The sequence below is a fragment of the Puntigrus tetrazona genome, chromosome 18 (genome assembly GCF_018831695.1).
Source record: "Puntigrus tetrazona isolate hp1 chromosome 18, ASM1883169v1, whole genome shotgun sequence".
Classification (NCBI taxonomy): Eukaryota; Metazoa; Chordata; class Actinopteri; order Cypriniformes; family Cyprinidae; genus Puntigrus; species Puntigrus tetrazona.
In genome coordinates this window covers 25049832-25061873 of record NC_056716.1, presented here as the reverse complement: position 1 = coordinate 25061873, position 12042 = coordinate 25049832, and positions in this window count along the sequence as shown.

The window sequence follows — 12042 nt, the reverse complement described above, 5'->3', positions numbered from 1 at the left end:
GGTCTTGGAAAGTGAAGCTGCCGTCTATTAGATCGCCCCCTGGTGGCTGGCTGCGGTACAGGTCATAAACCCCATGTAAACCATGTAAACGAATGGGACTTGAGTCAAAAAATTACACTTTCAATACAGTTATGGTTTTAGTCATTTATGGTAGTTGTTGTCACACTGCTATCTATATATGTTTAATTGTTCTTTTTTGTGATAAGTATGATTTTAAAAAATATAACAACAGGGCGTGTGGTTGCGGTAAATTGTGGAGCTCCAAATGACGTCATTTACTCAAGATGTCAGCGGCCATACTGAGATGATTCGGCTTCAAGTAGTGGAAGAACGAGAAGACGAGTCGTCCATCTTATTTCACAGTGTGTGACTGACATCGGCATGAAACGGATTGGGATTCGTTTTAAAAACGACTCATTTTACAACATTTCATGCATTAGCTAACACGACGATGTGCAATTTATGTTTTTACTGCGTTATCTTGATTACCGTTCGTTAAAGTTTTGTCATGTATACCTTATTTCAAGCAAACGTCGAAATGATGAACTATTACAAATTATTATTTGAATTTATTTTTGTTTCTGGAAACTAAAACTCGAACGTCTGCCCCATTTGCATCGTGCTTGTTTGTGTCTAGATGTTTTATAGTAGGAAACCGTGGTGCTGAGGAATGCTTTTTTTCCTGCTCTGGTGCAGTCAAATGAATTATTGCGTCCATGAAGTTTCTGTACAGCAATAGCTATACCACGCAAACACAGAGGGCAAAAGGTGCACCGCATTAATACCTTATGTAAGCCGTCCAGCTGTGCTTGTCATTAACGGTCTAACTGACAATACCACTTAAACTGTATTTACAGCTGAGAGCGACCTACTGACCCCCAGGCCCTTCCAACAACTTCCAAATTTTGCAGTCAATTTCTGCTGAAATATTTTGGCTTATTAACGTAACCCGGCCCTCGCGTGCGTTCTCACATGCGATCAGATATTTGATGATAAAAGCAATATTTATTTCAACTGCGTTCCCCCAGCCCCCCGTCGTTGGTCGATCGGAAAGACGTCATTAATGATGTAAATGGGCGACTCTGCATTCCTCCAAATCTATCTGATGTACATCCAAAAAAAAAAAAAAAAAAAAAAAAAAAAAAAAAAGCGCTGCGTTTTATAAAAAACGAGCATGACAACAGAATCATTTGCGATATCGTGGCCCGCACTTATGCATCCATCATCATTAGCAATTTCCGTCACAGACTTCACGTCTCACCCCTCGACACTTGGAAAAGCCCGAGTTGACGAAATATCTTTTCAGTGACCTTCAAAACTTATTTATGCATTAAAAGAAAAATCTAATGATTGTGCAAATATCTGCATACTACGTGAGTGACGGGAGAGCAAAGAAGCAGGCTAGGGGTAAAATGTGCGGTCCAGATGCACGCCGTTCCGGCCCGAAACGAAGGCTTTACGCAACGAGACGGAGGCTCATTAACGGCGGCGCTGGCGAGGCGGTGCTCCGGATGCGCCCCGCTCCCCAGCAGCGCCTGTATCCCATCATTCCTCTTTTCAAACTTCCTTGAATCCATCAGCTCCGGTTTGGGGCCTTCTGCGCTAGCGCAACATTCCAGAGAAATGATGTGAAACAGAAATGCATCAAATTCCTGATCTGGAATACATCGCTGGGTTATGCCTGTCCGTGGCCCCTCAGTAGATACTGTAAAAAAAAAAAAAAAAAAAAAAGGCTCTGGGGTGTCCGCGGAAAGGCATTTTTACATCTGCGCTGCGCGAAGCTGCTAGCACCTCTGGGGAGCCATGTGTTCAGTTTAATTCTTTGAGCCTTTGGAATGTGTGAGCGCTGTAAAAGTCGCAGCTATCTATGGAACTGATTAGTGGCTTGTTCTGCATTGATGGTGTGCAGGCATTTGTTTAATCTATTTAAAGAAGGGCGAAATAAATTACAGTAAAAAGATCCAAAACGATTTCACTGAAATCGGGTTTATAGGATGATAATACGATAAAAGGGTCGTTTTCTGTCCGGGGCGCAAGTAAATGATCCCCTGCACTGCACACGCATACTGTACATGCACCGCGATGAAGAAAGTGTCTGGCATGGCCTGCTAGGGCTGATGACATTCCCAGTGTTAGTCCGGTCTAATCAAGCTCTGACCTCTACCAGCACTGGTTCTCGATCTGGTCTATAATGTAATAAATGCCGTTGTAATGATTATTCAACTCACATTACTACTATAAATCAAACTACTATATATCAGATGAATGATTGCATATGAATTAGATGATTTTTATTTTAGAAAATAATATCATGATATTAAACAGTATAAAATGTATATATAGAGGAATACATGCACAAAGGATAAATTCTAATCTAATATAAAAAAAGAAGACTTGTTACAACCAAAAAGGCACACATTTTATTTGCAGAATACGTTAAATGTGCTGAGCAATGATTAAATGCTGTAATAAAAATCATTTAGTCATATCCTTTGCTCATTTTCCCCAGTTTCTTGACCTCTTCCTGAGGCAGTGGGCTAAGGTAAAGAACGAGCCTCAAATAATTTTAATACAAACCTGGGTCATTTTTACAGGAAACTCGGTGGGATATTGAACCCTTCCCTTTCAATTGTTCTCTGGTTATAAATACGCTCACTGACCACCTCGACCTTTGTGAAGCCGTTTATATAGAATGGAGACTCGAACAACACAGAACAAGTTTCATAATGACAGACAAAAAGTCTACACCGCAACTCACTCTCTCTCTCTCTCTCTCTCTCTCTCTCTCTCTCTCTCTCTCTCTCTCTCTCTCTCTCTCTCTCTCTCTCTCTCTCTCTCTCTCTCTCTCTCTCTCTCTCTCTCTCTCTCTCTCTCTCTCTCTCTCTCGGGGTCCTGTGGGAGCATGGCGTGAGTAGGGCAGAGTGGACTTGTGCATCTGTTTGAAATGCTGGACGTGCCAATATGTTGGAGGGATTTTTTTTTTTTTTTTTTTGACGCAGACCTTCCTCATCCAGTTCCTCTTCTTCTTCTTCTAACACAGAGGAATGTGAGGAAATGAGCAAATATAAAACATCAGTGCCTCCGCAAAAAAATGCGAACCACCCCCCATGGATCTTACCCCTTTCCCTCCAACTCCTCACAATCTGTGTCTCCTTATAATTCCTCTGGCTTTGAGACGTCTGGCCTGGTTCAAGAGTCTGGAGTTTAACCAACATATTGTTTACCAGCATCCTTCTGTCGAAATTTACATTGAAGATAATATTAACGGAGAAAGAGAGGCACAATGGGACTATAAATTTGTCAGTATCATATTAATGGCACTGGAGTACAGCCTTATTAGACAATTATGAGTGAGTCAGTGTTTTCCGATTGGCATGAATATTTGTTTTAGGGGGAAGAAAAGACTTAACAGAGAAAAACAGTTGAAAATTATGCACATTTTTTTTGCACAAAACATTTCTATTGCATTTTATGCAAAACATTAAGTTTGCTGGTAAATAAAAAAAAAATACGTATGAAAAAACGTAGCTCAGAAAACGTATATTCTCTGTCAGTTATTTTTTGCATGTTGTAAAATACGTTACAGCATCTGATAATTGCTCAGATATGGTGGTTAAACAGGTTACTATGGGTTGCACAAATGGCTTTTGGCACATAAAAAAAAATAGACCAGCCAGATTTTGATCAGTATAGAAGTACTATGCACGGCTTGTTATTTTTGGATCAGTCTTAATGACCGGTAGCAGACGTATCCATCCTTCTTGGCTGGAGACTGGAGCTGAGCATCGTGACCCAATATCTGGAAAATGTCCGAAAGGACACGTTTGGACAGCCTGTCGCCCTTATGGAGGGACACAGAAAAGGGAGAAAAACAAACAAACCCCAAACAAATAAGGATTCACTCACTGGCCCATTCATTTAATAAGTGACAGAAGGCTAAACAATGAAATGAGGACGTAGGTGGTGACTGGAATATGGTAATACTTCAGAACGCTTTGCTTGTGATTGTTTAGACAGTTCTACATCGTGCAACTGATTACACTGCGGACAAAAGACCAAGTTAAACCTGACAAAATCAATATCATCTATTTTTTCATTTATCAACTATCAACAATATGTAAAGACCCCGTAACTTTTTTCAGTTTTTAGTTATTTACCAAGTAAGAATTTCCAGTAAATTCTTTTCATAACTAGGAAAATGTATATTCATAAAAATGCATGTAGATTTACAAGTTTGTATTAATTGACATGACTTCTCCAGGCCTAGAAATCACACTTTTAAAATTACATACAAAAGCTATGGGATCAGCAAGATTTCACTTTTCTTTTTAAATTTTTTGCTCATCAAGGCTGCATTTTATAAAACAAAATAGAGAAAAACACTGAAATATTATAATTTTATTACGCTTTAAACTATAAATTTATTCCAGTCTTCAGTGTCACATGCTCCTTCAGAAATGATTATTATCAATATGCTGCATATTCGAGGTATATTCAACATACTCAAAATGGAAATATTTTCTACCAATATGTCTTTATATAATATATATATATATATATATATATATATATATATATATATATATATATATATATATATATATATATATATATATACACATTTTTTTACAATTCTTTTCCATTTAACACCGGTTTATTTATTATTCTTTTGGCAAGTTCCAAAAATAGCCAAAATACACCACAAAATTGGTCCATATGAAGCTTTATAGCTACGGCCAACATAAACAATATGTTTTTATTTATCTTACTCTCTGTCTCAATAAAGTGAAATACCTTTAAATCTGTATCACAGTGATTCTATTAATAGTAGTATAAACCAAATCTGCCACTCCGAACCCACAAAATACTACAATTCTAGCATATATTGTCTGATGTCATGGTCTCTAGTTGCCTGCGGTTATTGGACGAAGGAAGAGAGACTAATAGAGAAACTCAATCCAGGCACCTCTGACCTCTCTCTGAGTCTGCTGCCAGCTGGCCCAGACAGTCTGCTGCATTGAAGAACTGGATGTGCTTAAAATACTACAAGACAGACAGTTTTGAGAGACCACTGCAAAAAAGGTCAAAAAAAATAAATAAATGCAAGTATTTACTCTGGAATAAATCTGTAAACAACCCCAACAGGAAGCGCTAGAAACGCTTTTGTCAATGATAAAGTAGGGCGTTCGTTTGTATAAAGAAGCTGTGTTTATTTTAAACAGTGTTGCACAACAGAATGACGTCTGATTGTTTGCTGCAGGCAGAAGCTGACAGTTTTGGTTAAAGATAAAGCTATCGTCAGTAAACAGGAACTGGCATATATACAGTTATATTACAAATTACCAAAATGTCTGCAAATCAAAAGCAGTGAACCAAAAATGATGTCTAGACTGAGATGTGTGTGTGTGTGTATGGGTGAGTTTTCATGCTGGAATTTAAACAACACTTTACATTCTTTCAATTGAGGAAAGCCAGTATGTTTTGGAGTCTAGTTCATATGCAAGCTTTGATAATGTCATGATGGATATCAACAATAAAAGTAGGTTTGCGAGGTCCTTTCCGAGCACGTCATCATCCGACGAGTTAAACAATGCAAATGCTGCCAACAAACTGAGCAGTGAGGTCCCAATCACGAGGCTTATTAAAGAAATTAAAATGCCATAAACTGTTTTTAGACATCAAACTGTACAAATGCTCCGACATCAAAGTGTTTCATAACCCTGTGTGCTGTTAATTTGGCCGAGATGAGAAAAGGAAATACCAACAGAACAGCCTGTGGCTGTGGTCACGTGATCTCAGAAAGTTTGGGATCTGCACTCTCACCCTCAGCAGATCGCTCATCTTCGGCTCATCCTGATCCTAATGGACCACCACTGAAAGTTCATTTCACGGCTTGTGTAACTGTGATGACTGTATAACTCTGAAAACCTAGCAAACGCTCTCTACAACAGTGTAGGTTGTTACGCTTGATTATGAGAGGTCACGCTAAATTGAAAGGAATAAGTTATTCCAATTTCGCTTTCTATTTTAATTTTAGTTTCAGTCATTTAATTATGTGCTTCCGTAATTTTTTTATTCCTCTTTGGTTTGAATTGCATTTTAAATTTCAGATTATAATAGAAAATGTTTTTAATTATTTTATGTCACATTTATGATTAAAAAAAGCTAGTGCTGTCAGATGGTTAATCATGATTAATTACATCCAAAATAAAAGTTTATTATGTATATATGCATCCACACATACAGTAATGAAAATTTACATTTGTTTATATTATTGTATTTTATACAAAAATATATTTAACATATATAAGATATTTTTCTTAAAAAAATATACATGCATATGTTTGCATTTGGATATACATGATATATGAATTTGTACTGGGTATATTTATTATGTAAACGAAAACTTTTATATTGAATTTTAATCACAATTAATCAATTAAGCAGTAGTTAAAACACTAATTTGTTTTCAATTAGCGATAATGATCAGTTGCTTGTACATTATCAGGCTTATTACACTGTGACCCTCAATTTAACACATGGATATGAAATACTAATTTTAGTTTGAATTTATTTAAAAATATTAACTATAGATTATCTTAAAGCAGCAGCTCAAATAATCATTTACACAGTATAAAACTAAGCCAAGCAACACCACAAAACATAAAATAATATTAATAAATTGTCCTATTAGATCATTTTCAGTCAATAACTGAGATGCAAGATAATGCATGTTGTGTTTGCATGAATCAAGATAATTAGATAATATCTGACCACTAGGTGGCGTGAAATTAAACATTGAGTAATCCAGATCAATTTTAACTAGTAGATTGGACTAGTAAATAATGTATACTTTTTTCTTATTTATATACTTATATCGATGTGTTTTAATTGGTGTATGTGATTTGGGGTGAAGTTATCTCATAATATTTTGCTTTTTGCAATACACTGGTTCAACGGCAGTTGAGCACTGCGTAACAGATAACAGGTGATTCAGTCTCTCACCTAAATGTATGTCGAAGGTCTTGATCTTGATTCTCTGATGTCAATGAAAACACAACCAAAGTGGAATAGCCTACAGCAAATGAGTCATGCTAAATCTTCCTCAATTACCTCAAAGAGAACATAGAAGGGTCACAAATAGCACGGTATAAGCACTGCTGCGCAAGGAAAACATTCAAGACAAAGAATAAGGTAGTTTAGGGTGAAATATGACCACAAGCTGTGTTTTTCTGTCTGTATATGCATTTGAGCGAAATTCCAGTTATTCCAGCCCCATCTAAATGGCTTTGTATGATTGCCTAGGGATTTCCACATCATTCAAATGGCATTAAAGCATAACTGGGTCAAAAACCAGACTGTGAATATGATGACTTCATTTATTGGCCTGCAAAGCTATCAGTAAAAATGCAAAAATTGTATTATTTAACTCATATGTCATAATAAAAATAAATCAAAAATTATATTAATAAGACAAAAAAGTTGTAAAATATAGATATTACTTCACTTGTAAATCGAAAGGCAAAAGAACATTCCCAAGAGCCAAATTAACCCCAGTTGACCTCCGGACTGAAACTCAATCTAAAGTGTTCAGCAGGGAACACAGTAGGTGTTGAAAAGCCAGTCTGCTGTATTCTTGGAATGTCTAATGTTAGAAATATATGGCCTACAACTAAAACAGACAGCCCTGAAACCTCTAATCCCAAACCTTTGGTTAAGATAACTTAAATGATTTGAGGGAGCAATTTGACTACTTTCAAATGGCTTAGGCAGTCACTGTGGATTTAGCAGAGAGCAAACAGACAAAGCCAGGAACAATTAATGGAAGAAGACAGTCCGATGAAGGCCTTCTCTGTGTATTATCACCTCTCAGTGCGTAGTGCTCTAGGGTCATCTGGGGTACGCCGTAACAGCCATCTTTGTTTGGAAAGAAAACATTACGAACCTTCCCATCGATCAGCACACTCCAAGCACCATATTTTATTTCAGATCAGTATAATCTTTCAAGGAAAACAAGTGTAACTCTAAACAGCGTTAATGAACTGTGTCAGTATAGGAAGTCGTGTGTAAAGCAGACGATGGACATTTTTCACTCTGTTGGTTTTTCTTTACGACTCTTTCCAGTGAGGATTTTCACCTTTAACTATTTTGTCTCAAAACAAATGCTTCTGAAAAGAGGTCAAACACACATCTAGGATTATTTTAACCTTTTTGGAAAACATGACAATGAGCAACGGCGAACGAACGTCTGGGCTTTACAAAAAAGTCTTCTTTGAGACTTTTAGCTGAAGTTTTGTCTGACCTTGTATATTCAGTGACAGTTATATCACAAAAAGTGCTCTGTGGTTAAACTAACCATTTTAATTAAACGGAAGAATTTCTATTGGTGAATTACACAAAGACTCTAAATAATCCAATCACATATCATTTAGCCTACTTTATTTGCAGACCTCAAATCATTTTTGGTATTTTTTCTCCCCATATATGGATATGTTTGTCAGTAATAGCTGTGATTCTATGGATATTTGCTGTAGAAATAGCTAAGCAAAATTATTTTTATTTAAAATCCGCAAGCATGATAAAAATATATTTGTATGATATATACAATTCAAAATGTATCGTGATCCTTCGGAAACCATTCTAATATGTTGATTTGCTACCCAAAGAACATTTATTATTATTATATTGAACAGTTGTTTATTTTTACCATATTTTCATGGTAAAACAATGGGAACAAAATTTAATAGCATTTCTTTTTTTCACTGCACACAAACATCATATAATAAAATAATGTTGATTACTGTCATCACAAAATTATATGCATAATATCTAGATAAACAATTCTGCAAGATGCATTTCCACCAGTGTTTCATCACAAATGGCTAGAAAATGGTTCATTTGTGATGGGTTAACACATCTGCTGTGAGTGACACGAGCACGTATTAGCATCTCAAAAGTGACACGTTAAAGATATATTACATCAACAGGTCAGCACAGAGAACATTCCATGTTGAGAAATTCTAGGAAAACGTTCACTCAAGCCTACGTTTGGTTTCATCGGCATCATTATGTAACAGTGATCGCTTCCTTTTGCATGCCATCTCTAGGTCTGCATGAATTCGCAGAGGTTTGGCACTAGTTCCAACTCCGAAAACCTACGTGCTTCATCACCATCGACATCAATCCTTGCATGCTTTCACGAATGTCACTAATGTGTCTGGAAAAACTACTAATCCTACTCTCTACGGTTGCAGACAGCAACCTCCAATTAAACTCTTCTGTGTGTAATTACACAGCTTATGAGATTATGGAGTTGGTGATGAATCAAGGGAAATCATGCTATGGGTTATATAACGATTTCTAATGATGACAGTTGCAATCTAGAAGATTTAGGTCAGATTAAGTTATTATTCCTTTCACAAAACCTCAAACAATTTAAGCAATTTTAATCAGTTGATAAATATAATATGTTTCAAACCCATAAAGCAGCAACTCACTTTTTATAATAAAATTCTAAAAACTATGCCATCCACTGTAGGACCCTCAATACTGTAAATATCTAGAGTTACGTTAGAGTTAACTGCCATGCACTGGCACATTATAGACATTATAAGAAATGTAATTAAACTGTTGGTGAACATTGCAGTGCAATTGACCTGTCATTAAGAGACGCCATCACTATGCCTATCTCCGGATGGATATTACTATAGCACATAACTCCCATATTGATAAACAAATACTATGAATAGTGGGATCAATGTGGACACGGTCCTGGTACATGTCAATAAATGTATTATTAATATGAGCAGGTGCGACACTTCTTTATAAATATCAGATTGCTGGTGATGTAAAGCGCATTTGGACACAATAAAAGTCACTTTAAAGAGCTCCGTCATATTAGTTTTTTAAATATAGAAAAAACATTCAGAGATCAACATCTGTGCATTCATGAGTGCATCACTACATAACAGAACAGACATTTTAATAAAATTAAATATTTAGGGCTATCCATTATCAAAATAATTAATTGTCATTCGAATAATGATTTTCACAATATTGGTGTTTTACTGTATTTTAATCAAATAAATTCAGCCTTAATGAACATAAGAGATGAATGTTACAAAAACACTGAAAAATCTAAATGACTTCAAATTTCAGGCCCAATCCAGTCACTGTGTTTGTTTTCAGCAATGTATTAACGGATGTGTGGTGCATGCAGTTCAACAGCACATCATCTGCTTTAATAACTAATCTGCACTTACAATAATCTTTTATATGACTTTACAACATGCTTTACAACCCACTAGTGCACATATACTATTTTTACTATATTCTGAGCGAGGCAAACATATGTGCATTCCAGTTACATAAATCAATAAAAATACTGAACAGACTACAACAGGGGCCAGGCAATGTGTTCTGATTTATCTGTGAACAATTAAAGACCTTTTCAACACTGGACACCGCAACTGCATCACTCAGAACCTGCATGCTTCCGAGACACAGAAGGGTTTCGTTTTTTAAGGATGTTTATCACATCTGCCTGATTATTAATGAGCCAAACCTGACGTTCCAGACCCAGAACTCTACACATGATGACTGACGACGGGCGCATTCTCAAACCTCTGCCCCAAATCCATCAGGCTTTCAATTGCACTGTTTGCACTCTTCTGCTACGGCACACATGTGTTTCGCCTTAAGCGAGAGTATTTTTAGAAAGCGATGGGGAGGTGGTGGACTCTGAATGGTACACATGGGGGCAGAGGGTAATGGCTGGGGGCAATTACTAGAAGTGTAATTATATGAGAGAGGGTTGAAGTTCAGAACGTGATTAATATGAAGAGAATGCAAAACATCCTTACGACAGAATAGGATGATGAGGGATGAGCTGATAATTGATTTAGTATTTCCAAATTCTGTGTTAGTCTTGCATCTATATCCAGTATCTTTTATTCAGAAAGTGTAGTAAGTGTCTTTGTGACTCACACATAGTCAAAATATATTGGAAAAACATGGCCAAGTCCACGTTTCTGTGCGAAGTGGATAAACATTTCAATGTGCAATGCTGAAAACAACAATGCAAACCGAACGAAAGCCCTGCATTCCTGCCCAACATTTACTTTTATTCCTGGTAATTTGGATGCTTGTAAAAGAGAGTTGGGATTCTCTGTTGTGGTTTGGTTTGCTGGGGGCAGAAAACAGAGTCTGGGAGGATGAATTGTATGAATTGTGACACGGAAAGAAAGGCAGTCGAGAGGAGTAGAGCGCATTTAGTCTTTAAGGGGTCATTATATTTCACTAGGGCAAGAATCTTAGCTTGCACGTTAAAACACCTGCTCCGCTTCTACAACGAGGTCAAATCGGATCGCAGTTAACTGCCTTCGAACTGAACAACAATTCTAGAAATCAGGATGGAGGAAGTGTAGAAAAAAATATCAGCACTAAGTTCGCCGATGAGCAAAGTTGGAATTAAACGATTAAACAAAAACCTGGTTAACAGGTGCGAGCGAAGAAGACAGCAAGAGAGTTACGCTTGTTCTGAGGTAATCACAACCATGCGCTATACACAGAGCAAAAACACATACAACAGTCCAATAGACAAGACATTCAAAGTGGTTTACTTACGCTGTAGACACAACATTGCCAGCGCTTTTTACATTTTTGCTCCGCCGACGAGAGTAGGTCCAAAGGAAGCCACCACAGAATCAGCCGTTGTGCATCGCGGAGGAATACAAACCGCTGCTGTTTAATGAATCTGTGATTAGATTCTTTTGAAGTGAATCGGTTCAACGTATCAGGGTTTGTGAACGAATTATTTAAGCAAATGATTCAAATGCGCTCTATTAGTCTAAAACGCACGGCGCATGTGCACCCGGGGCGCGTCTAAATCCCCTTTTGCTATTTTAACGACGAGAAAACAATCGAAATGCGTGCTATAAACCAACAAGAGTCTCATCTCCTTTCAGAAATCTCCTTTTATGATAGGGCCCAATGACTCAAAAAGACTGGGAGCCAATTGCAACCTACTGGCGTAACAATGTA